Here is a 23,806-nt window from a genome sequence, read left to right on the forward strand (position 1 = left end):
ACTGTTTATTTATTTATTTAAAAAACAATCTGTGTGTGTGTGTGTGTGTGTGTGTGTGCACACGATTGTATGCACCATCTAACAGAAACAGTTAAAACATGCGACACGCTAATAAGGGCGGCTAAAGGGGCTGGCTTTAAACGTTCTGCTGTGTGTACGTGTATGTGTGTGTGAGTGAGAGTGTATGTGTGTGCGTGAAAGAGATAATGAGAGAGAGAGAGAGAGAGAGAGAGAGAGAGAGAGAGAGAGAGAGAGAGAGAGTCATGCCGTACACCGTCAGGCTCCGGTTAGCCTCGTGCGAGTCCGGCGTGTAAGAGAAGTGAACGAGCAGAGAGAGAGAGAGAGAGAGAGAGAGTGTGCGTAGTGGTGTGTGTTGTGGATGTCCGCAGCGAGCCTGCAGCCTGAGAGAGAGCGAGGTCGAGTCGCTGTAGGAGGAGGACACACTCCCTCTCCAGTGAGGGAATGTGGTGGAGCTAGTCGGGCTGTCGGTGAATGAGCATCGCCCAAAAGACAGAAGAGGAGAATAGCAGGATCTGCGCCCAGAGACGCGGTGTGTGTGTTTGTGTGTCTGTGTGTAACAGTTAGCTTCAGTGATGCCGGCGAGGCTGTGAGAGACTCATCACCGGCGAATCCCGCGCCTTCACCTTGCGCTGTTCTTCAGTCCTTTCTGATGTTTTTCTGAGGGGGACTATTTCTCAGCTGTGGACGCTTTTATACTCTAATGTGGATGTATTCAACCTGAGGTGAAGAGAGAGAGAGAGAGAGAGAGAGAGAGAGAGAGAGAGAGAGACATATAGTGACAGTGAGAGCGCCTCAGAGAGAGAGAACGAGAAGAAGACGAACACATACTGACCGAGACTTCACCAAAACGAGCGCAGAAATGATCCGCACGCTGCTGTTTCGTGTGAGGTGAGTGCTGGAAAACCGTACCGTAACTCCATTTCGGTCTACAAATACTGTCTGTGTGTGTTTGACTGTGCGTGTGTGTGTGTGTGTGTGTGAGAGAGAGAGAGAGAGAGAGAGAGAGAGAGAGAGGGAGATGTGGCCGCGAATACTAATGTGTTACGTGCCCAGCTTGGAGCATCCGCGGTCAGCACGGCACGCTGGACGGGCTGCATGAACAGCTGACAGTTAGCTCATATGCATATTTTAACCAGACGCTGACTTCACGCAACGCTTGTTGTACGCTGCTGATGCGGAGCAGTCTGCAGCTTACAACTTACACTCGAGGTTGAGTCAAATTCAGTGGTTGCCTGGTATCAGTGCTTTAAAACGGAACTACCCATCACACGGTGTAATAAATGGTTGACTGGCTAGGGTATACAGTATTATGCAAAAGTTTGGGCACCCTTGGTCAAATTACATGCGTTCTTGATTTTCAAGTGTACAGAGGTTTACATCCTCTACAGAGGACACACTTCTGCACATTCTAAAGCGTACCCACTGCTTGCTTCATCTAACGTATTGCCAGAAAAATTAAATAAAGGTGGTGCAAAAATAATGACATTGAATAGCACATTAAAATTATGCTAATTAAAGATGTCATCTCATTCCCCCCATTAACCCCAACCAAATATCATTTTAGTCTATATTACTTTAGTGAAGTTTGGTGTGTCTCTTGTTGTCTGAGGCCAACACAGACCCCAAGACCACAATTTCTCAAGGAAGCCTGTGGGCTTTTCAGACTTGCTCTGAGAACTGCATAACCTTGGATGTAAACTCAGCTCTACTGTTAAAGAGGCTCTGACTGTCTGATAGTAGTCTGATGAGGCAGTAATATGTACTACATGTCTGATTCAGATTTCTAACGCTTACTTTTCACTGTTACTTCAGTTCACGTTCACATTTTATCCGTCTCATTTTTATGACTTTTAACATTTTATCATTTGTTTTTTGTTTTCCAAAGCATGCGTGACTCCAGGTGAGATCATTCCGCATTCTTTACTGCTGCATTACGTTGTCAGTGTGATGAGAAAAGCTAAAACACAGTTTAATGTGAACTCTATAGTTTGGTCATCTGTCTGAAGTAGCAGATGTAGGCTGCTCACAAATCTTGTTGTGTGCCCACACTGCACGTCCGGCCGAGGCATTAGCTGTATGGGAAATTAATGCTGCTTGAAGCAGAAGATTGCCCAACATTTGCATTAGAATGACTGGCATCTGCTAGAAATGAGGGAAATCGTGCAAGTCAGTCTTTACCACACAGTCAGCTCCTGCTTCACTGTACTTCTTAAGATCCAGGTAAAAGCGTGGCTTCCTCACATCTTCGTTTCAGCATGTTGACCTCACATGATGAGTGGAGCTCTGGCAAAAATAAAAAAAAGTGCTCTCTTGGAAAAGCAAGCTTTCAGCACTTCTTTGTGAGTGACCAGTTTAGCTTAACACACTTTCTCCTCTGAGAAAAGTGTACTACTGTGTGATCACAACTCGCAGAGAGTACGTTCAGCATTCAGCACATGAACATGATGAATGACATGAAAGAAAATGTCAGTGTGTTTATGTAAAGCAATATTTTATCATGAATAATTAATTCTGTGTGGCGTTTGCCACATTGTGTCTGAAAGCGAGAAATGTACTGCAGAGACAAACCTTCAGTGGATTAGTTAAGTGTTCATTTAGTGACCACACACTTAAACTTTAACATGCTGTATTACAGCTCCTGATGACAAGGTTTAGTCGGGAAAATGCTTGTTTTAATTCAGAAAGTGGTGTTCACATGCCTCTGTGGTGTGTTAAACGAGGTTGGATTACACACTGCTTCGAGCACAGACCCTTGTGTGTGGCTTCGCTCCCTTTGATGAGGCAATGGGAGGCTAAAGAGACCGTTCTCCAGTGTCTCCACATCACACAGTCTTTAGTCAATAAGGTTAACTACACAAAGCTGAGAGGACCGGACACACAGTTGTCATCCTCCCCGCCTAACACTTCCCTGGAAGTTGATCTACAAGTCATGCAGAGCAAAGTAAAAGCTCCTGCTGACAGTCTTCACAGCGTGAGCTTCTTCAGCTGGATTTGAATGAGTCAGATCGTCAAACAGAGCTTTCAGCTTCTCATGCCCAGGCGCATGATATTGATTTGCTTATGTCGGTCGGACACATTAGACGTTTCCTGAAGGGTAATTGGGGGATATTATGTACTTAAGGAGGGTTCGTGGACCTCGCCGCAGCCTGTGTTCATACCAGTTTTGAATGGAGTTGTCTTGAGAGCACCCTGTTTGCTCATCGCCCCTACCACTGTCAAGTATCCATAGTTGGGGCAGGTTGGGGAGATCAGCATGGCTTGTTTCAACAGAACAGAACACAACAGTAGCATAACTTAATGTTTTCTTTTGAAATTGCGTCTCTGACTCGACAGCTGTAATGACACTGCAGAGCTGTTAAAATATTTGCTGCCTGATCACTCATTTGTGCCACTATTCTTCAGACTATCAGTCAGGCGTTTACCGTCAGCAGCTAACGTTGATGCAGGATGCTGGATGGATAAGCTCAACACTCCTGCCCCTTCTGAGACCCCCCCCCCAGGAGCATGCCCTCACGGCTCAATAACGCCCCCCTATGGGCTACAAGTCCATCAGGTGCAACGATCGCTTGCTGACCCGGAGAGTGCGGTCAGTCAGAGCGAGTCCTTAGCGACGCCTCTAAATTCCAAACTGTGACATCAGACTCGTAATGCATCACCCACAAACTCCCCCCTTCTTTCCCCGAGGCCCATGAGCTGAATGCATTTTGAGAGCGGTGCATTTGAGGTCGGTGGGTCATGAATGAGGCAGCGCTTGCTTTAGTTATATGCTGTGTCACCAGTGAGTACAGCACCTAACCAGCTTTTTCCATCTCTCTCTCTCTCTCTCTTTGGCCCCTTCTCCCAACTGATCCACTTCTCTCACCTATCCATCTCTCTCTCTCTGTCTCTGTCTTACCATTTCCTCTCTCTTCTCTCTCCTTGTCTCTGTCTTTTTATCTTTGACTCCTCTTTCTGTCTTTTTATCTTTTACTTCTCCCTCTCTCTCTCTCTCTCTCTCTCTCTCTCTCTCTCTCTCTCTGTCTCTCTCTCTCTCTCTCTGTCTTCCACTCCCTGAGGCACGCAAGCTTGCCCCTGTTTAGCCTGAGAGATTCTGACAAGTCGCTATGCATGCAGCCAGAATCCTTGACCTATTTCTTAATGAGTGAACAGTACAAAATGCGTTTGGGGGGCTGTGTTTTCTGTGCCCACCCCCACTGTATCACTGATCTCTCTTAGACACCAACACACACAAATTTACACTTATTTATTTTCCTAATACTAGTGTGTTTGTGCATTTGATATAAACAGATAATCCAAAACATTAAGACTCAATGCCTGTCATTTATCCTGATGGTGATCTGCGTGCCACCAGAGCAGCTCACTCTACAAGACCTATTAAGGTACCCTGTTGAATCTGGGACCTTGGGACGCCTGTCAGTTTGCAAGGTGGATCCACTGTAGACCTGAAGCGCATTTAACAGGTAAACAGCGCACATGTATCTGGCCTTCTGAGTGAAAAGTGAAATTGAACAGGACTTAGCAGACCAGGAAAACTTCTTCCTTCTTGTTCCAAGGTCTAGTCCCAATGTAGGCCATTTTAGCAGTGAAAGGGCACTATGAATGGTCTGGACTTTGACTGTTCTGCAGATATACAGTAGGGTGACATGCACTGTGTGTTTTGACATATTTCTCCTGTAACTATTGTTGAATGCTTCTGAGATTCAGTTCTGTCACCATCTCCCAGATGGGATAGCCTACAGTTTACTTTCACAGTTGACCAACAGCTGGCCTAACAATTTGGTCCTTGTCAAAGTAGCTCAGAACTTCACGCTACTGACTGTTTCTCCTGCTTCCAACATGCTGACTAGATAAAACTGTTTAGATACTGTCTCACAATAATCTCACATCCTGATGTGCTTTTGTTACGAGATAATTGAGGAAATTATTTGTGTCAACAAACATTTGTTTCTTAATGTTGTGGCTATATTTTGTATATAATATTGCTATTGTTTTTTACATTGTGTCAAAAGTATAAGAAGGAACAGACCCACAGAACATTTCCAAAATGGCTTCAAAAAGTTCCATTCAAATGTACCATATGTATGCTCATCCTGACATTGTATAAAAACAATACTGTAGGTGTGTGTGAATGTGTATATGTGTATGTGTGTGTGTGCGTGTCTGTTTGTTTGCTTTAATGTGCCTGGCCATGCCTCCTTCTTCATGACTTCACAGCTGGCCTGTTTATCTGGACTTCTCACCAGTCCAGCTGTCACAGCAGAGATCTCTATCACCCTGACCCTTTGTAGCTTCACTTTGTACAACACAGTGTGTTTGTGTGTGCAAACACGTCTACATGTTTATCCGCTTACGGAACAACACTACGAAGATAACAGCCCATGTGTGTGACATTGATGAAGGTATGAACAGACTGGCCATGAAAATAAACCCTGTTCCCTCTGGTAAAAAAGCAGAACTAACTCTCCCTCATTTTGTCCTTTGGTCCCTGGGTGCCCTCACGATACACCTCTCTACCAGTGTTTTTCTTTATCACCAGGGAAGATTGTAAACATCATGCAGCGATAATTTGTCTTTGCTGCCACCATTGCGTTCCGCTTTGGGCCTGAGCTGACCCCGGAGCTGAGCTACACCTTAATTAGGCTTGTGTTTTGCGTTACAGCTAATTATCAGGAGCAGTTGGTGGACAGGCTCATGTGTGGTAGGTGCCAGTGTCCAGATTGGTCACAGCAAAGTGTGGGTGCTGACACATTTCAGCTTCACAGTGTGGGCCAGGAGGAGTCAGCCATTCGCGGTCATTTTGGGTTCATTGACTTTACTTTTGCTTAAGCATATTCAGTCTGCATCATGACCAGTGGTGTTACAGTGACAGTTCATAGAATATGATGGGTCTGCCATAAAAAATGTGTCAATTAAAAAAAATTACATACATTTGTTCTGCCACTTTGCTTGCAGTTACTGTGTCTTAACCAAGTTTGCTCTTTAATGTAAGTTAATAGCTGGCGTATATTACTGTCAATGGTGTGAAAGTGCAGGATTAAAAGGTCAATTTAAGGGTCTAATAAAGATGGTATGCCCTATCAGAGCCATGGACCCCAGGGACAACCCCTGGTAGTTACTCCTTTGTTCATCACAAATACATTTTTAAAGAATGTTAGTTTGTCTATTCATACAAAATGCCTTTCCCTTGTGCTGTTACACATGCTGGAACATAACCGGCAACTAACTTTAAAGTTCCATAAAAGTAAGATCAATAAAGTAATATGGCCAGAAGTCAGTTCTGTTTTCCTTTACAGTCGCTTGGAATGCTAGGTGTTCTCGTGACAATAGCAAGAGTTTCTCTCTGCTGAATGCTGTCATTGGAAAATATCCTATTTATTTGCTTTCTGTAGTCCTTTAGGCACTCTGCACTTGAGGACAGCTCAGTGGGAGAGGCCGTTGCGTGTAAGTAAAAGGCCAGTCACTCTTTCACAGCCTTCATCATCTTGAGTGCTTGTGTGCTGCGTACTGGCTTGCCGTCTCATTGAGGCCTTTTCAGATTGATAGCCACGGGGCTGCAACAATGTCAAATAGGGCTGCTTTAGTATGAGCAACACATAGCGCAGGAGGTAAAAATCAATGCTTATGTTCCGCACCCAATTCTACAATACATGCCCAGGCCCTGCACTGCCTTTTAAAGACTGCCCTGATAAGATGGTGGTGTGTGGTGAGGAGTGGAGCACGGCTGCTGCATGACTTTAGTAAGCCAGCTCTGAGAGGAATGGATGGCTGAACGAGTGCGCAAGGGGTGTGTGTGTGTGTGTGTTCGTGTCTCGCACGTGAGCTTTTGCTAGGTTGGATGTCTCTCAGGAATGTAGCACAGAGGGCTGTTTGAAGGCTGTGTTTGAGTGTGTATAGGATATTATACTGAATTACTGAATACTGAATAGATTTTGTTAAAGTGGATGTTATTTATTATAGAATATTACTAAAATATTAAAACTATAAGTAAGAGTATTGCTCCCGACACTAGGAGGGTAAGGACACATGTCTCCTTCGATGTCTCCTCTGATACATGCAAAGCCAGTCACTTTTTCCAAATGGCAGGTGTTGTGGCATAGCCGGGCAGGTGACACTCTCGGAAGAAAGCACCAGGTCTCCAGCTTTGCCACACCAGCTAACAGATACCTGTGCAGGCCAACATTGCTTTAAGAGTGTTGAGGGGAGAAAGTGCCATCTACACACCCAGAGAGAGCAGAGCCAATTATGCTCTCTAGGACTCCGGCTGTTGATGGCTAAGTGGCATGGATTCCCCCTGGACTATAGTGGCAGTGCTGAGCCACAAAGAGCTCATGTTCAACTGTACTTCTCACAGTGTCAGACATTTCAGATTGCAAAATGCTGCTGCAACGCACATTCCTAAAGAGGAATATGAGATGACATTACACTCATGGCACCAACTACAAGTGGCACCATTTTCTTGCTTTGCCGGGGTATTTTTATCATATACCCTATTCCATGGACACAATCTGTCAGAGAATCTTTATCATCTAATCCATCACATGGACACAAATGATATTGCACTGTCTGCCGCTGACTTTGGCCAAGATTTCGTTGGCATCATCTCATACAGTGTGACATGCAATAAACCTATGAGTGCTGTTATCACAGAAGTTTCAGCAGGCTGCAAGAGAGAGAGAGCCAGAGAAAGATAAGGATGCATGGAGAGATAGAGGCAGGGAAAACATGTTTTTTTTTTTTTTTTTTGCCACAGAGCCACGTCCAGTCAGCCCGCGCCCAGCCAGGTCCGGGGGCCGCCGTTCATCCCAGCTTGCCCCACTCCTCTCCTCTTCTTCCCTGCAGCCGCCAGCTTGCCAAAAACAAAGGCTTTTGTTTAGATCTGCAGTTGGGCAGATGGAGGAGAAGACAGTAAATGAAAAACAGTGCGGAGAGGGAAACTAGTGGACCATGATGGAAGGAGTGCACACTGGGACCATTCCTCTGGGAAGACTAACGGTCTTACATGAAAAAACAAACACCGTCACAATGCTCCTAAGCCGAGGCGGTGCCAGGGCAACTGTGCAGCCCTCTGTTTCTTTTTTAGCCGAAGCCACCGGTCGTCGAGCGCTAGCCAGTGCCTCAAGGCTCTCCTGGGCCCTGGCAGGCTTTATTAAGATGTTAATGGAATTGCCTTCATGACACATTTCCATAGGACAGACTCCCTTGCCATGACCATTTTTCAACGTCTCAGTCTGCCTCAATGCTCACCTCCTTTAAACAACAGGTTCTTCATAGACCTACTCTATACACGCTATACGGGGTTCTTTCTCTCTTTCTCTTTCTCTCTTTCTCTTTCTCTCTTTCTCTTTCTCTCTTCTTCTCTGTCTTCTCTCTCTCCCCTCTTTCATTTATCCATCATTGCTCCCACCTAAATTTTTCCTGTCATATCACATATTACAATGGCGATATATGCAATCCCGTCATCTTAGAATAGCAAGTGATTTGTTTTTTGGTCTGTGTGTGAACGGCTTCATATTTGGCTGTAAGTCAATGCCAGACCCTTATGTTATGCCACAAGAATGCTAATGTCCAACTTGAAGAGGGCCTCCAAAACAGAATGCAGTGAGCTTGCACAGGCCTTTGTCTCTGCTAAAGCCGTACCTCCCACAACTCAAACTCACTTATTTGTTTGGTTCCCAAGATCACGCAGCAGACACAGTGCAGAACACAAAAGGTGTGCTACCTTTACATTATATGTCCATAGAACTTTCTGAAGGAACTGCTTTTGTGGTTTCCAGTTAGCCATTCTTTGATTCTCTGCATGTAGCTTCTGTACAAATTTGACAGTAAACCCCAACAGTAATCAATTAGCTCATGTCATTCTATGAGATCGTGTTATATGCTTTATTGTTTGTGTGCAAGTTGACAGTGAGCCTGCAATGAAAAGAGGCAATAGTGAGAGGGTCCCAGCGGATTTGGACAAACGGGCAGCTGCACTCAACAAATGTGTGTGTGTGTGTGTGTGTGTGTGTGTGTGTGTGTGGGCTGAGAATGAAAGAAGACACATGCATAGGTAGAGCTGTAAGGTCCACACTGCCCCCTCGTGATGCAAGAAGTCCAGCCTCCTGTAGGTTGCTATGGTTACACCGAGGAGGTTGGGGGGGGGGGTTGTGGGGATTTGTCTCCTCTATTGGTTTGAGAGGAAAAGGGAAGAGGAAGACGTGCTAAAGGCAGTTTTTACCCTGCCGTGCCATTCGAAGAGCCAGGCGAATTATAGCCCAGCGCAGCCTGACTCGCTGGATAAAAATGCCTCCATATTGTTGTTCACATCAAACGGATGTGTGTATTGAGATTTATGGATGTCCAGACTAATGTTAGTATTCATTTACTTTATTGAGCATGTGAATAAGATGTGAAGTTTGGAATACAAGCGGCATGAATCATGTACAGCAAAGAACTAAAATATGACATCGCATCTCACTTAAGTAGAAAACATGTCTAAAACAAAGATGAATAAGTAAACAGATAAACAGTTAAGGATGGATCTTATGTTAAGCCTTCTTTTATTATATATGAAAAAAATGTTTATTGGTTATTATTAGCCATAACAAATGTTTAAATATATGCAAAAAGCAATAAATGGGACCCATCCTAATAAAGACCCTTGTCATTCCAATGCCACATGTAAATAAATAATTGAATGTTGTCCTCTGCTTCCTTTTTTTTTTTCCCTGAGAAAAGGTAAGGAACACATTTTTTCCCCATACATCAGATGTTCACTGCCATTTGGTAAAGAGAACAGTTCCTTTGGTGTGGGCAGGTAATTGCCTTTAACCTTTCTTTTCCTGGCTGCGATTGTTTGGCTGCGGGCCCACGCACGTATGCTTGACGTGTACTCACCTGCATTCGAGCCGTCTGCTTTGTTACAATTCTCAAGCCAGCCGTGGCCTTATCTGCTGAGATATAGCTCGTCTTTCCTGTCGGGAGGCAGGCGCCTTAACACATCCTCCACGCCTCAGCTGGGGAAAAGAGCAGAGATAAGCCTTCCAAATTCATTCCTGAGCCAGATAGCAAACGGAGCTCCTCAGACGAGAGGGAGAGAAAGAAAGAAGAAAGGAGTAACGAAAAAGAGAAATGGTTCCTCTGTCATCCAGATAAACATTTTCCATAGAGCCGGCCAAAACAATCCCAAAACCAAAAGCAATGATGAAAGACCTTGAAACTCTTGACTTTAAAACGACAGAGCATCCCTGTTTGGCACTCCCCTTTTTTGTCTTTCTGGTAGGTTCTGGTTTGTGTGAGGATGGCAGGGGACAACAATCACACAGGAGTTACCAGCTTGTTGCCAGGGGTACTGGTCATGCTCGTTTGAAAACACAGGCAAGGCATTCTTAGAGTCAAGACACCAGAGGAGAAGTTTGGAACTAGAGGAGCGCTCTGAAATGGAACAACTTCATTCCATTCTCTTTCAACCTCCCATTGTGTTCAACATCTATCTTTTGGCTTTGAAGGCTAAGGGAACCCCCTAAAAAGCCACAGTAAGACTGGCCATCTGCTAGATTTGACTCATCTACACTACAAATAAAGGTGTCATAAAGTTTTTTTCTCAAAATAACCTTGGATAGATATTAAAGAACCAGTTTTGTACACTTGTGTCCACATAATGTAAAGGTTCTATGCCAATTACATGTTATTGCCAGAACCACACATTCAAGACAAGAAGAGCCATTTAGAAAACCCCTTTGTGTGCATAGATAGCTGTTTTGCTGGATGTCTTTAAATCGGGAGGAAGCATTTGATTTAAAAGGCGACCTTTTCATAGCAGAACAGAGCTAGCAGAACTGATGATGTTCACAAGCACCATCTTGTTCCAAAGCTCTGATAAAAAAAAAAAAAAGGATAAAGGTGCACGTATTCATCACTGTACAGTGTGGACTGTACAGCGAAATGTGTCCTCCGCATTTAACCCATCTGGTAGTGAACACACACACACACACACACACACGTGTTAGGGGCAGTGAGTACACACACACACCAGAGCGGTGGGCAGCCAACTCCAGCGCCCGGGGAGCAGAGAGGGTAAAGGGCCTTGCTCAAGGGCCCAACAGTGGCAGCTTGCCGAGCCCGGGAATCGAACCCACAACCCTGTTATCGATATCCCGGCGCTCTAACCGCTGAGCCACCACTGCCCACCACTGCGGTCTATGGATGTTTTTGCTATTGACTCAACCCCGTACGACCTTCAGAGACAAGCTGACGTGTTTGCTTAGTGAAATGCGGTTGGCACTCGGATGTGAACATCGCTGTGGTTTCCCTCTCGCTGCCTGTCAGCCCCTCTCATCAGAGGCCTGGAAAAATGACAAACATTATGTATGTAAACCCAACAAACAACATATCTGAAAGTGTCACAATGTGTTCGTATAGTGCCAAGAGACACACTTATCCAAACATTGTTCCCTTGTTACGTTTTAAGGTTGCTTGTTCCACCAAGCCTCTTTTGTGAATGTGTGTAGTAGAAGTAGAACCATGCAGGCCTTGTGGATGTGCCTCTGTGGATTTAATACCACGACTTTTCTGTTGTCAAAACTAATGAAATGTGAGACATGACAGCAACATCTCCTCTCAGACTCATGTGCCGGAGCCCGGGAAGCAATCAAAAGCAAGCACAATTATGAACATGAGCATTTAGCTCTCCAATTACACAGTGGGAAATAAATAATCAAATAGTGACATCATGTATAATTCACAGATCAACAGCAATGTAGGTCAATCACGCTCCTTTTCTTTCTGCGTTTAAGGAGAGGAGTGACTGGTGAATTAGGGTATCTAAGACAATTATCCCGAGTGTGACAGTGCTGAGAGCCTTGGCAGAGGACTGGAGAGCCCCTGTGTTGTCCGCCGAGATGTTGATTAAATACGACTGCTCTGGAGCCGCTGCCTCCAGTGAGAGATAGGGACAGAAAACGCAGGAGATATAGAGAGAACAGAGATAGAGGAAGACAGAGAGGGGCTTAATGCAAGAGAACTGGGCAGGTTTCAACTTGAAAGACATGAATGAATATAGTCTGATGTTGCATTGTGTAATAGTTGGGGATTAAGTGCTAATGCTGCTTAATGCTTGACACATAAAAGGTGGGAGGATGTCATCTGTGCCACTCACTTACTGCTATTGCATGACTTTGGAGTTATGTTTACCCAGTGCAGTTAGTACACACTGACCTTTTTGCGTTTTCTGACATTGATGATGATAGTTATTGACTCTGGGTAGGAGCACCTTGACTTAATAGGTCAGCAATGAGTCAAAGTATACTGTTTTCATTTTACCCTAAATGGCATAAATTATTGCATGGCTTAAAAAAATAGTAACAGCATTTTGCATTTTTATAGATATCTGTATGTCACATGCAGACGATTTAGCCATACAAAATAAAGTTAACTGATGCGGTATTAGCTCTCTGTACTTGTTAGCTACATTAGCCTCACAGCCTCACAGAACTAATAAAGCAAGACACCTCAGACACCAAACACATCTTGGCTGGCTGAGAACATAGAACGTAAAGGGAAATTTGTCTAAGTCAGATTTTTCACTGAGCGTTTGCTTTAAATCTGTATTGTAAGGCAGATCTGACCCCAGGCAATGTAGAATGCTGCTACTGTAGCTGTTTTGCATGCCCTTGTTCCTGCTCTCTCTGGCTTTAAATCACAAGAATTGCTTGGCAAGAAAGATAAGGGTACGAAGCGATGCAGTTCAATTTGCAGAAACATTCTCCCTACCAAAAAGCTTTTGGAAGGCTTTCAGTTGAATTGTCTACTGTTTGTTTTGGCTTTGACATAAGGCACCTCAGTCCAAGGCTGGCAAGGCCTAGTTCTTTATAGTTGGGGTCTAAAAGTGCCCGCTACATGCTACAGGTCAGAAATTATAGGTAAAGTGAGCAATCTTTTGCCATTTTGATCAGCCCAATACCCGAAACGTTTGTGTTATGCAAGAGGCGAATCTGATGCCGTAGCCTTGACTGCGCTGATGGTGTTTGTGGAAGCGATTAATATTTAATTATCTCTCCCTGTCATTACTATATATTGGAACAAATCCGTCAATTAAAGACTCTGCCGAAGTATTTAGTTAGCTGTGCAGGAAAATAATGCTGTTGACGAGAGAGGGGAATTAAAAATGCATTGTCTTTCCTTTGTTTGTTTGTTTACACGTTTCATCTGTGGCTTTTCAAAGCTGACAATTACCAGCTTGTAGCACACAGCATTTCTCTTCCCTTCTTCCCTCCTTCTGTCCCTCCATCCCTCCCTCCCTCTACTCCTCCTTCTTCCCTCAGTTATTGGGCTTGTTTTCTTAGCGGGTAGAAGAAGAGAAAACAAGGGAAAGTAGAGTGGGAGGAGACTCTGTATGTGTGCGTATGCACGTTTGTCTTGCAGTAGGGATATTAGCATGCCCTCCGCTGTCAAGCCTTGTCTTAGCTCTAGCTTCGCCCTTTCCCCAGTGCTCTTTGCAGGACTTTGGCAGATGCCCAGAATGGTACCACATTAATAGGCTGAAGACACACACACTCCCACAGACACACACCCACACACCTGTCTCCGCACTGCAGAATAGATCTCTTGCGTGACTTCCTGTCCGCTCTGCTGATGAAGGCCCTTTGTTGGCTTGTCTACAGATGCTCAAAGCACGGACAGCTTGAGCTGCTGTCCTCATCCTGGGCTGAACGTGTCTCTGATCCAGCCCAGAACAGCCACCTGAGGCCACCCAGAAAGATGCAATGTGCTTTAGATCCTTCCACTTCTTTCTGGTCTTCTTTGCAGGAAATGCTTGAGTTACAGAAAATGTCTGCTGAGATCAAATATCTCAGCACATATGTGGATTAATAAGATAGATAGAAGTCCCTGTCACAAAATTTTCACAGTCACCCATCCAGTGATCTCTTGCTGCTGGTCGTCACTCATTGTCTTCCATATCTGTGTGTATCATAATACTGTCTAATTGACATTGAAAAATAGATGCGTTTTTGATTGAGAGCTTAGCTTATGCTACACTAGCACTTAAATCTTCATGTGTAAACAAGTACAGGACTGCTGTTTGAAGATACCATTCTAGATTTGACCTTAATGGCTCATCTTAGCTGCATTAAAGAAATTTCAGGAAGTTCAAGTTCAGTGAAAACCCCGGATGTTGTCAGTCAGCCAACACGTATTTGTGTCTAATGTTTGCTTCAAGTCTCAAGCAAATGGACCTAAAAGTAATGGAAGATTATACCCTGCAACTTAGCATTATGCAAACTGTCTAAAATTGTCACACACTTGTCTCCACTGTATTAAGTCTGTAAGTTTAAATGGATTTGCAAGATGTGATTTCTGGTGACCCTGGTTCACATATTGATATCAAACACACAGACACAATTCCTTCTATAAGATGGCTACTTATAGAATTTCCCCACTGCGGGACTAATAAAGGTCTATCTTATCTTATCTTATCTTATCTACTACTATGCTATGTTTAGCTATTTACATTATTATGTGCATTCTTACTCATTTATAGCATTTAGCAGAGGCTCGTATGTAGAGTGACTACGATGTCAATTAGACATTAGAAAGGTGCTGCCACTATGACCTCAGAATTGCTTTCACTGTGTGGGTAGAAGTCTGCTAGCCAGTGCCTCAGAGCTGGTTAGCCCCTGCTTTCCTCTGAGCGTGTTGGTTGCCTGGTGACGTTGCATTGGCTGGTTGCGCATGTGTCATGTCCTTTGCATGTGATAGACGGAGGGTAGTAATGAATAGGTTGGGTAATTGGCCAGGGAGGAAAGCAAAAGAAAACAGAAATCTAGATCCCATCACTGTCATGCAGAAACCTTGTTTCTCAATGTTTTGACTTAATTTGAATCTGGCTGTTGTTTTTTAAATTGAAGATTCTTTAATAAAGATGCTCCAAAATGGAACTTAGAGCTTCCAGACGTTTTTGCTTAACAGTACAATACAAAGAGCATAACAATCAAGGGCAAAATGTACAGTATTTCTAAATATGCCTAAACTGCTAGAAAGTTTGCTCTCTTTATAATGTTCAATGTTACAGTGTGTCTTACCTCAGCTATGCCATCTATATGAAAGTTTTGGTTGTGTGAGAGTTTAATAAAGTTGAGAAAGTGGGTGGGACTGTAGTGATCATTTCTTTTGTAGTTTGACTGTGAAGTGGATGGGCTAGTGGAGGAGAGTGGGCTGGGAACATCATGCTGGGATATGAGTCCTCTCTCTTTGACACACATCCAATAACACTGTTCTAAATTGCCTCACTTTTTTCTCTGAAATGGGTTTGATGACAAAGATGTCATGTTCTGAGGGAAATAGCCAAATGTGACCATTCCACCGTAACACTTTAACAATGTTGCATGGCTTAAATGAAGCCTGTTTCATTTACATGCAGTTTGAAAGTGTGATGCTAATTAGTTGTACAGGCATTCATCACTTGTTACCAAACCCGAAACCTATCTTTATCAGCTACATGATCTGATTGGTGTTGTAAGATAATATTTTGTCTAGCTATTTCTTCAATAATTATGGAGTAATTGTGTAGTTGTTGTCTTGGTCTCTCTAGTGTTTTGAACATGTGTTCGGCCCATGCTGACAGACAGCATCCGTGGTACACGGAAGCCCATTCAGGGCTGGGAACAGGAGGTGGAGGAATGCCTTAGAGAACTGCTGGATTGCGCTGGATTGTTCCTTGTCACATTGAGGCAGATAGAAACAGGAAGGAAACTGTGACGGGAGGGGGTATTATATTAGCTTCATTTGACGGAAGTGTGACGGATGGGGCATGGCACTGGCACGACTATTCTCACGAGCCGATCAGAAAAGGGTTTTAAAGCAAAGCTGGCGTGAGGCTGGACTGACCAGTTCTGGGCAAAAAGAATCATGATCATGAGGTCTATCATGGCCTGCATCTGTATTTCTTCAAAAATATATATTCACACCGTTAAGTCAATGACTTCTTGACCCAAGTTGTCATTAGCTCACTCACTAAGCAAGCAAGATTGTTTTTTTTACCAACTGGTTAAGAAGGTTAGGGTGAAATAGAATTGATTTCAGATTTGGTCTAAAGTGCAAGATACTACAGTACAACTCTGAATTGTGGGTTTTTAGATTGACTTTATTACATTTAGAGATTTATGTATGTTCATTTCTCAGATTTGTAAGTGAGAACAGGTCAGAGAACCTAGCAAAATAGACCAAATTTACACAGTTTTCTTACCAAATGTTGTTGAACTACAAAGATGTTTCAGCTACGAGGATTTAACAAGTAATGGAGGCATTTGATTATCATTTGACGGAAGTGTGACGGATGGGGCATGGCACTGGCACGACTATTCTCACGAGCCGATCGGAAAAGGGTTTTAAAGCAAAGCTGGCGTGAGGCTGGACTGACCAGTTCTGGGCAAAAAGAATCATGATCATGAGGTCTATCATGGCCTGCATCTGTATTTCTTCCAAAATATATATTCACACCGTTAAGTCAATGACTTCTTGACCCAAGTTGTCATTAGCTCACTCAGACATTAAGCAAGCAAGATTGTTTTTTTTACCAACTGGTTAAGAAGGTTAGGGTGAAATAGAATTGATTTCAGATTTGGTCTAAAGTGCAAGATACTACAGTACAACTCTGAATTGTGGGTTTTTAGATTGACTTTATTACATTTAGAGATTTATGTATGTTCATTTCTCAGATTTGTAAGTGAGAACAGGTCAGAGAGCCTAGCAAAATAGACCAAATTTACACAGTTTTCTTACCAAATGTTGTTGAACTACAAAGATGTTTCAGCTACGAGGATTTAACAAGTAATGGAGGCATTTGATTATCTAATCGACATTGCACAAATTAAACACTAAATGGAAAAGCAGTGTTTGTAGTTGAAAATACTTGCACTTTCTTATGCTGTCTGAACAATGGACAAAAAGAAGGCCTTAAGTCATGTCAAACAGTGTGCGAAACCACATAAGGAACTCTGTGATTACTTAATAAAAATCAGTGTGGTTTGAAGGATAGTGTAGGATGAGTTTGTTGCTGGGCTTGCGGTTTTCTTAAATTCAAAGCATTCATTAGCCCTGCTTGTTTGCTGCATTATCCTTGTTGCTCTGGTGCAAAACTTGCCTTGACTTTATCAGGTATTAGGGGGTTGTGTATTGTTTAATTTAATTTTCCCTGAACATAAGGGTAGTTTTTGTCCATTTCCATCCTCAGTGCTTTTTTACATATTCCAATATGTCCTGCTCTGCTGGATGCTTTCCTCCATGCATGCTGCCTGTTTTGATTCACTGGTTGCTGTTACGAGCAGCAGACACCTTTTGCCCTTTTCCCTTTCCAGCTGTAGAATGAATATGCCTTCTGCCCTCTGCCTCTTTCTCTGGTTTTGTTTGAGAGATGTTTGCATGTTTGTTTGATGAATGAGAAATTACAATTTGCTCCAGTTCACTAGACACATGAAGCAGCACACTCTCGCCCCGCACGGAACGGTTATCGAGGGACCGCAGCTGGGTCACTCAGCCGCCTGGGCCGTGTTGGGCCTCATTTTGTTGGCTCACTGTGCCTCGTCTGTCAAAAACAACCCGATCCATCGGACCCCCACTGCGGTGGCTCTGATGGTTTTATTAATGATGAAAGGCAGAGTGAGGTAAATGAGGTAAATCTGTAGGACGCTCCAGCCACCAGCTATTATTGCCTGCTCATGGATCTATTCTTTTCTTTCCACCCCAACCCTTTTCTCTCTGTCTCCATCTGTCTTTGTCTGTCTGTCCGTGTTCCGCTATGTCTCTCTCTTGTGCGCTATCTGTTTCTCTGTCTGTCACACATTCTCTCGCTGTCTTTCTCTTTCTTCCCCTGTCGCTTTGGCTCTGTATCACTTTCCGTTACAAGCATTTTCTCTCAAAGTCTGTCTCGCTTCTCACCCTCTCTCTCATTCTTTCAGATGGCTTTGCCATCCCTTCCGTCTCCTTGACCATTTGAAACAGATTCTAATATCAATCATTGCACACATGCAGATTAGGCTTTGATGAAACTTAATGCACCAAGAGTGTCTGCTGCATTGGAATGCAGAGTGAAATCATCCTTCTCATCTGCGTAGTCTTGTCCTGCACCGATACAGAGATGCAGTGATAGATGGACAGAGCGAGAAAGAAGAAGATGGATGGAAGGAATAAGAGAGAACACTGGAGATAAAGATAGAGTGAAGATTTTCAGATAACGCTGGTCACTTGAGTTAACGCCTCATAGGCTGCTTCAAAAATTGGTCCCTGAACACTCCAATAAACGAGAAGCTTCAAAAAAGCAGCCTCTTACCATCTTCTTTTGGCAAGGCCAACAGGTATAGTTGGTTATTAATGTGGTCTGTAAAGCCTCTCGCCAGAGCTACTGTTCCATTACTATTCTGTGCACACACTGGGCTGGATTTAGTGAATCCCTGCTCAGAATTTCAATTCCCTCTCTCTTAAAGTAGGCCTGGGTCCCGGCGTGTGATAATATCAATAAGCGTGTTGCATTAACCCTGGTCTCTCCATTAGAGCGGGCGTATCAGAATGAGTTATGGGGTGATTCCTGATGTCCTCCCAAGCAAAGGAGGAGGGACAGGAGCTGGGGGGCTTGGAGAAAGCAGAAAAACTGAAAAATTCTTTGACCAACTTAAAAACGTGGTCCCGGTGCATTCATAAAAATCTTTATTATGAGTAGACCTTTAAATGGGCCGTAAACTTTTGTCAGAACCCAAATTATGTCCAGTGCTGGTCTGACATACTTACAGACAACTGGAGACCTACTACTAAGCTGATACTTACTATTCTCAACTACTGGGTTGTGTTATCACTTTCAGACTTGCGTAAAAGACGTGAAGCAGTAATGGCTTCTGTCCCAACACACCGTTAGGGTTTTTTAAAGGGCTTGAAAAATATATATAGTAATGTTTTGAATGAGTATTTGGAAAATAAATATATGGTGTATATCATCAGTTTCGGGCAGAAATCTCCATTTTTGCTGTTTTTCGTATTTTGACACAATGTAAACTGGCACTTTTTCTTTACATTGTTTTAAATTTTTGTAAGGAATGGACCAATAGAAAAGCTCCAACATGACTTGTAATAAAATATTTTTACATTGACTTCCTTTAAAAATTTACTTTTTTCTGTCTAACAGTGATGCATTAAAACTAATTTGGCCTGTTTTGAAAAAAAAAACAAATGTGACGGAATGATGAGATTTTATGTTCATATCATGCAGCCCTAGTAATAACAATAGGGAGGAAGAATAATGTCACATGAGCCCAAATATTGTCAGAACTTGACCAAATGTATAATGTGTAGTCAGATACAATCAGGTTTGGACAAATCATTTTCAAGTTCTAATAAAAAGTAAAAGTATTTCTAGGTCTTATTCTCTGTCTATGAATGCCCCCCTATCTCCCCTATCTTTCTTCATACACACATACTTTCCTGGCTTACGCACATTCTCCCAGTGGTGCTGAAGAATGAATTGAAGCCGGAGCATCTCTGACAGCCTTGCATAAGCCCTCATCCTCCTCTACTTCTTCCCTCCCATTCACCTCTTCCGAGTCCCAGCATTCTGGGATACCCAGAGTGTCTACATTGGTCTTACCACAGGTACAGTGGCCAAAGGAGCATGCATTTCTTTTAAGTGAAGAAAGCAAGAAAAGGAGAATGAGAGTAAGAGCATTCAGTGCCTAACAAGGAGACATTTTTGCCATGCACTGACACTGTCTTTGAAATCATAGGCATGAAATCAGAGTCCCATAGGTTTACCCCTTTTGGCATCTCGTCTCGTAACACGGGCAGCGTTGCCGGTTTCCTTCAATCCTCCACACACCCCATTCATGCTTCATCTGGCAGATTTGTAATAAAGCCTGTGCTCTCTCATGCCTGCCCTGCTGGATTATGTTCAGCCCCTGGTGCGGAGAGAAGTACACCAAAGGCCTGGTGCTGCTTGCTTTCACGACATATGATTCCTCAGCTCTGCACTCGTAGGTCAGTGTGACATTTTCTCCCTTCCAGTATCTTTGCAGGTGCATCGACGCTATCATGTCTGTAATAAATGCGCTTTCAGAATGGGCACATCAGATGCTGTAGGTCGTGACACAATGCATAATACAGCACCACTGATCTGCAGAAGCAAGCTCACTATATTTTCTGCCTCTTTATAAACCAGAGAGTTTCTTCTAACATGAAGGCCATTGCATCTGTTCGCACTTTTAGTGACATGCAGCGGCCAGTGATAGCTCAGTGGTTAGAGCACTGGGTTATTGATTACAGGGTTGTTGGTTTGAAACGCAGGCCCTTTGCCCTTTGAGCAAGGCTGTTAACCTCTCTGTTCCAGGGTCCTGGGTGGCATGGCTGACCCTGGCTTTTTAACCTGTTATATGCAAAAAGAAAAAGTTCCGTTGTACTGTTAAAGCTTAAATGGCATGCATTAAGGCACATTATTATCAAATGGCAACTAGCTTAAAGCAATAGTTTGGTGACAGATTTGTACAATTTCATCCTTACCCTAAGACGTCAGTATTCCAAGACATGTTTGGGGTCTGAATGTTGCTTGTGTAATCAAAACCTTTGCACCAGAGCTATGAGGCTAATGTAGCTAAATTGTACTGGAGTCTCATATTCCATATCCGCATTTTTAGTACTGAATGTACTGTGCTTGTCATGCCCTGTAAAAAAAAAACTGAAGACTGTTTGAGCTTTCTTAACAACGCATTTTGCATGTGATAAAATAGCCATACAGTTTGCTTCTTTAGTTTTGCCCTGGATCTACAAGGCTAACATAGCTAAAAACGTAATGGAGGCTAAAGCACCAGTGTCTTTTCTGTCACTGTATGGCATACTGTCTAATCCAATATATGCATTGTCTGTGATCGGTTGCGTAATTGCTAAAGTCCCGGCTAAAGGAAATGTGCACTCTGGTGACTGTAGTCACACGATGCCAGCGCTTTCAGGGCCTTTTGGACTTTCAGGAAGCCCATGCATCCTGTTGGTGTATCGCCCAGAGCCGAGCGGAAAGCATGACTCCGCAATTCTGCACGCCAGCAGCTCTGACCTAGACCGGAAGGCATGATGCTGCACTTTCCGGTGGTCTGGTAGCATAGCTTGGTCTGTGGGTCAGAAAGATGGACACAGACAATCACTTAAGGTCATATGCTTCCTGGCCCGCTGTCTACTATTTTCTTTTATTATCATTATAAAGGTCATTGCCACTGTGCAGTATCTGTAATGCTGGTTTTATTGCCTTAGCTGATTGTGCTCTTTGAGTAGTTTAGAGAACAGACAGCAGAATATGTAATGCAGTTTTATGACTTCCTCTGACACAATACAGTACTGATAAGGATTTAAACAACATGATGATTTTAAACAACATGATTTGTGAGATCTGTTCATAACCCCACTTCACAACCTTGTTCATAACCTCATTTCACTTGCCTTTTTTTTAAATCCAACACTTTTTATCTACTTATGTCACCACTGTCCATCATACCAATTTACAAATTACCTTTGTTTATTCATATCCATTTCAGCTTTCTCTTGACTCTCTCTGATCATTTTATGAAGTGGTTAATTCCAGGCAATAGCATGTCCAATTCTCTAGCTGGCCTAGACAGAGGTCCATCAAGCTGGCCTTTACACCTGTAAGCTAATGGAAGCGTGTCTGTCTAATATCCTGAGCGAGTGAAAGTATAAAAAAAAAGAAGACAAGAAAAGCGAGGCGGCAATGCTTTTTACGAAGAGAGAGATGTAGCCTTAGTGAGACCCTGGTGCACTGAGGTCGGTAATTCCTCTGTGACTAATACAGACACCTCTCACTCTCTGTTATTGCCTCTCATCCAGACGGATATTAGGCTAAGTAACAAGCTCCCGACTTGATTTCACAAGTTTTTATCACCACTGATGAAATTACATTTTTTGTTGTGGAGGCAAGGCATGTTTAGGAGAGAGAGAGAAGTAGATAGACGAAGAAAGATTGGTTAGCATGGTAGCGAAAGTGATCCTGGTTCTCAGATGACTGGGCAGGGTCTGTAATGGACTGGTGTAGGATTCTGCAGTAGGGTCTCAGAGCACCAAATGAGATTTGTTTGGTTTTAGAGTGCAATATAAGAGAGGTGTAAAGGAGAGAAATAGTGGGAACTGTATCTAATACACATTTCTTGTCAGTGTCAGATTCTAACCATAAGGATGATCGAGGAATAAGCACTCTCCGGTTTCAAAAACCTCTCAATCCTGAAATATATTTGCCGATTGTTGTTTGCAGTGCAGCACGCTTCAAAGTTTTGTTCAAATTACATTTGTACATCCATTAGCTCAGCCTAGAAGCTTGAAGAGAGGTCTTCAGTGCCTCCCTTTGAAGCACAGCTTCTTCTGCCTGGGCTAATACAGTAAGCGTTTGGAGAGGATTGGCACAGATTGGTGTATTCAAGCCCAAAAATAGGTTTCTAGGGCTTTAACAGCAGCTGCCCTCTTTAGCCAGCATGGAAGTGATCCTCACAGCATAGCTAATGACGTCTGACAGCACGATGATTGTGTTTCCACACCAAACGCCATAGCTTAGCTTGCGCTCTCGCTGTTGTTGGAGGCTCTTGCCTGAGGTGAATATATACTGTATAATAATGAAAAAATGTAAGAGTCTTGCTTTGCAAGTTACGCTTATCTATACAAACAGTATGATTACACCTTGTTAGACAGCATGGGTTAATAATTGGTTTAATAATCACAAATATTATAGCTTATACAACAGAGTTCTGCTCTGCTGTTGTACAGAACCACAGTAATATATGCTGCGTTAGAAGAAACTAATACATGAAATTAGAGTATTATTCTCCCAGACACTCTATTATTATTATTATTATTATTTTATTATTATATTTTATTATTATTATTATTACTGTTTTTTTTAGATAAAACACGTGGCATGTTGGTTCTTAACGTTTTATGGTGTGCTGGCCTTAGTAACCTGTGTAGTGGAGGTCATCCCAGGGGTTAGCTGACGCATGTCTACACCTACACTTTCTTTATGTTAATATGTCTATGTTCTCTATGTTCTATCTTTCTCTATGTTCATACTGATATAACCTAGCTGCAATAGGGCCAATGGGAGTTATAAATATAGATAGGAGGACAGATGGACAGGCAGGCATTCCTTGCATATTAATCTTGACTATCCTACTAATCTGTATATCTGTAGCTTTGCTACAGATGGATTTTTATCAGTCAAATCATATTGTAATGCTGTCCCCTATGACTATGACAGCACTATGACACTGTGTTTACAGCAGTGTGCCTGAGTAACAGGAACTTAATTTCATTGGACTGTATCAATAATTAGATCTTTTCAGTGTGGTAGTGAATATTGTACAGATGTGTCTTGCTTTTCACATGTGTACAATGTGAAAAATACATAATTATGTTGGCAAGAATATAATCATGTCTAAAGCTATAGTAGCAATGTGCTCCTGTGAGTGACATATTTATATATATATTTATTCCGTGTAGAATAAGATGAAGGAGGAAAGAAGTTGCAAGTCAAGTAATACCTGATTAAATAAAGAGCCCCTACTACACAGCTGAGAACCATCCATGTGAACTGCAGCTGCCATATTCAATGGACTCCAGAACAAGAATCGTGGTGGATCCAGGGCCTGAGCCACCTCGAGTGTGACAGCAGAATCGCGGTCTGCTGCTCCGCAGCCATCAGAAAGCTCTGTGTTTACAGACGAAGGCTGCTCAGTGACAGTCGGGAAGCAGCAGAGGGGAGAGAAATATCCTGTATGTC

At 43.0% G+C, this 23,806-nt stretch overlaps 1 protein-coding gene across 1 annotated transcript in view; it reads left to right on the top strand.

The window, feature by feature from the left end:
* The first annotated feature begins 283 nt into the window (after positions 1–283).
* The window catches only part of plxna2 (plexin A2), a 217,876-nt gene continuing 194,353 nt past the window's right edge, over positions 284–23,806 (top strand). Inside the window, exon 1 of the mRNA XM_072656506.1 lies at positions 284–909. The gene's annotated coding sequence lies outside the window, so the exon portion shown is untranslated. The remainder of the gene's footprint in view (positions 910–23,806) is intronic.

This window comes from Salminus brasiliensis, chromosome 14, assembly GCF_030463535.1.
Source record: "Salminus brasiliensis chromosome 14, fSalBra1.hap2, whole genome shotgun sequence".
Classification (NCBI taxonomy): Eukaryota; Metazoa; Chordata; class Actinopteri; order Characiformes; family Bryconidae; genus Salminus; species Salminus brasiliensis.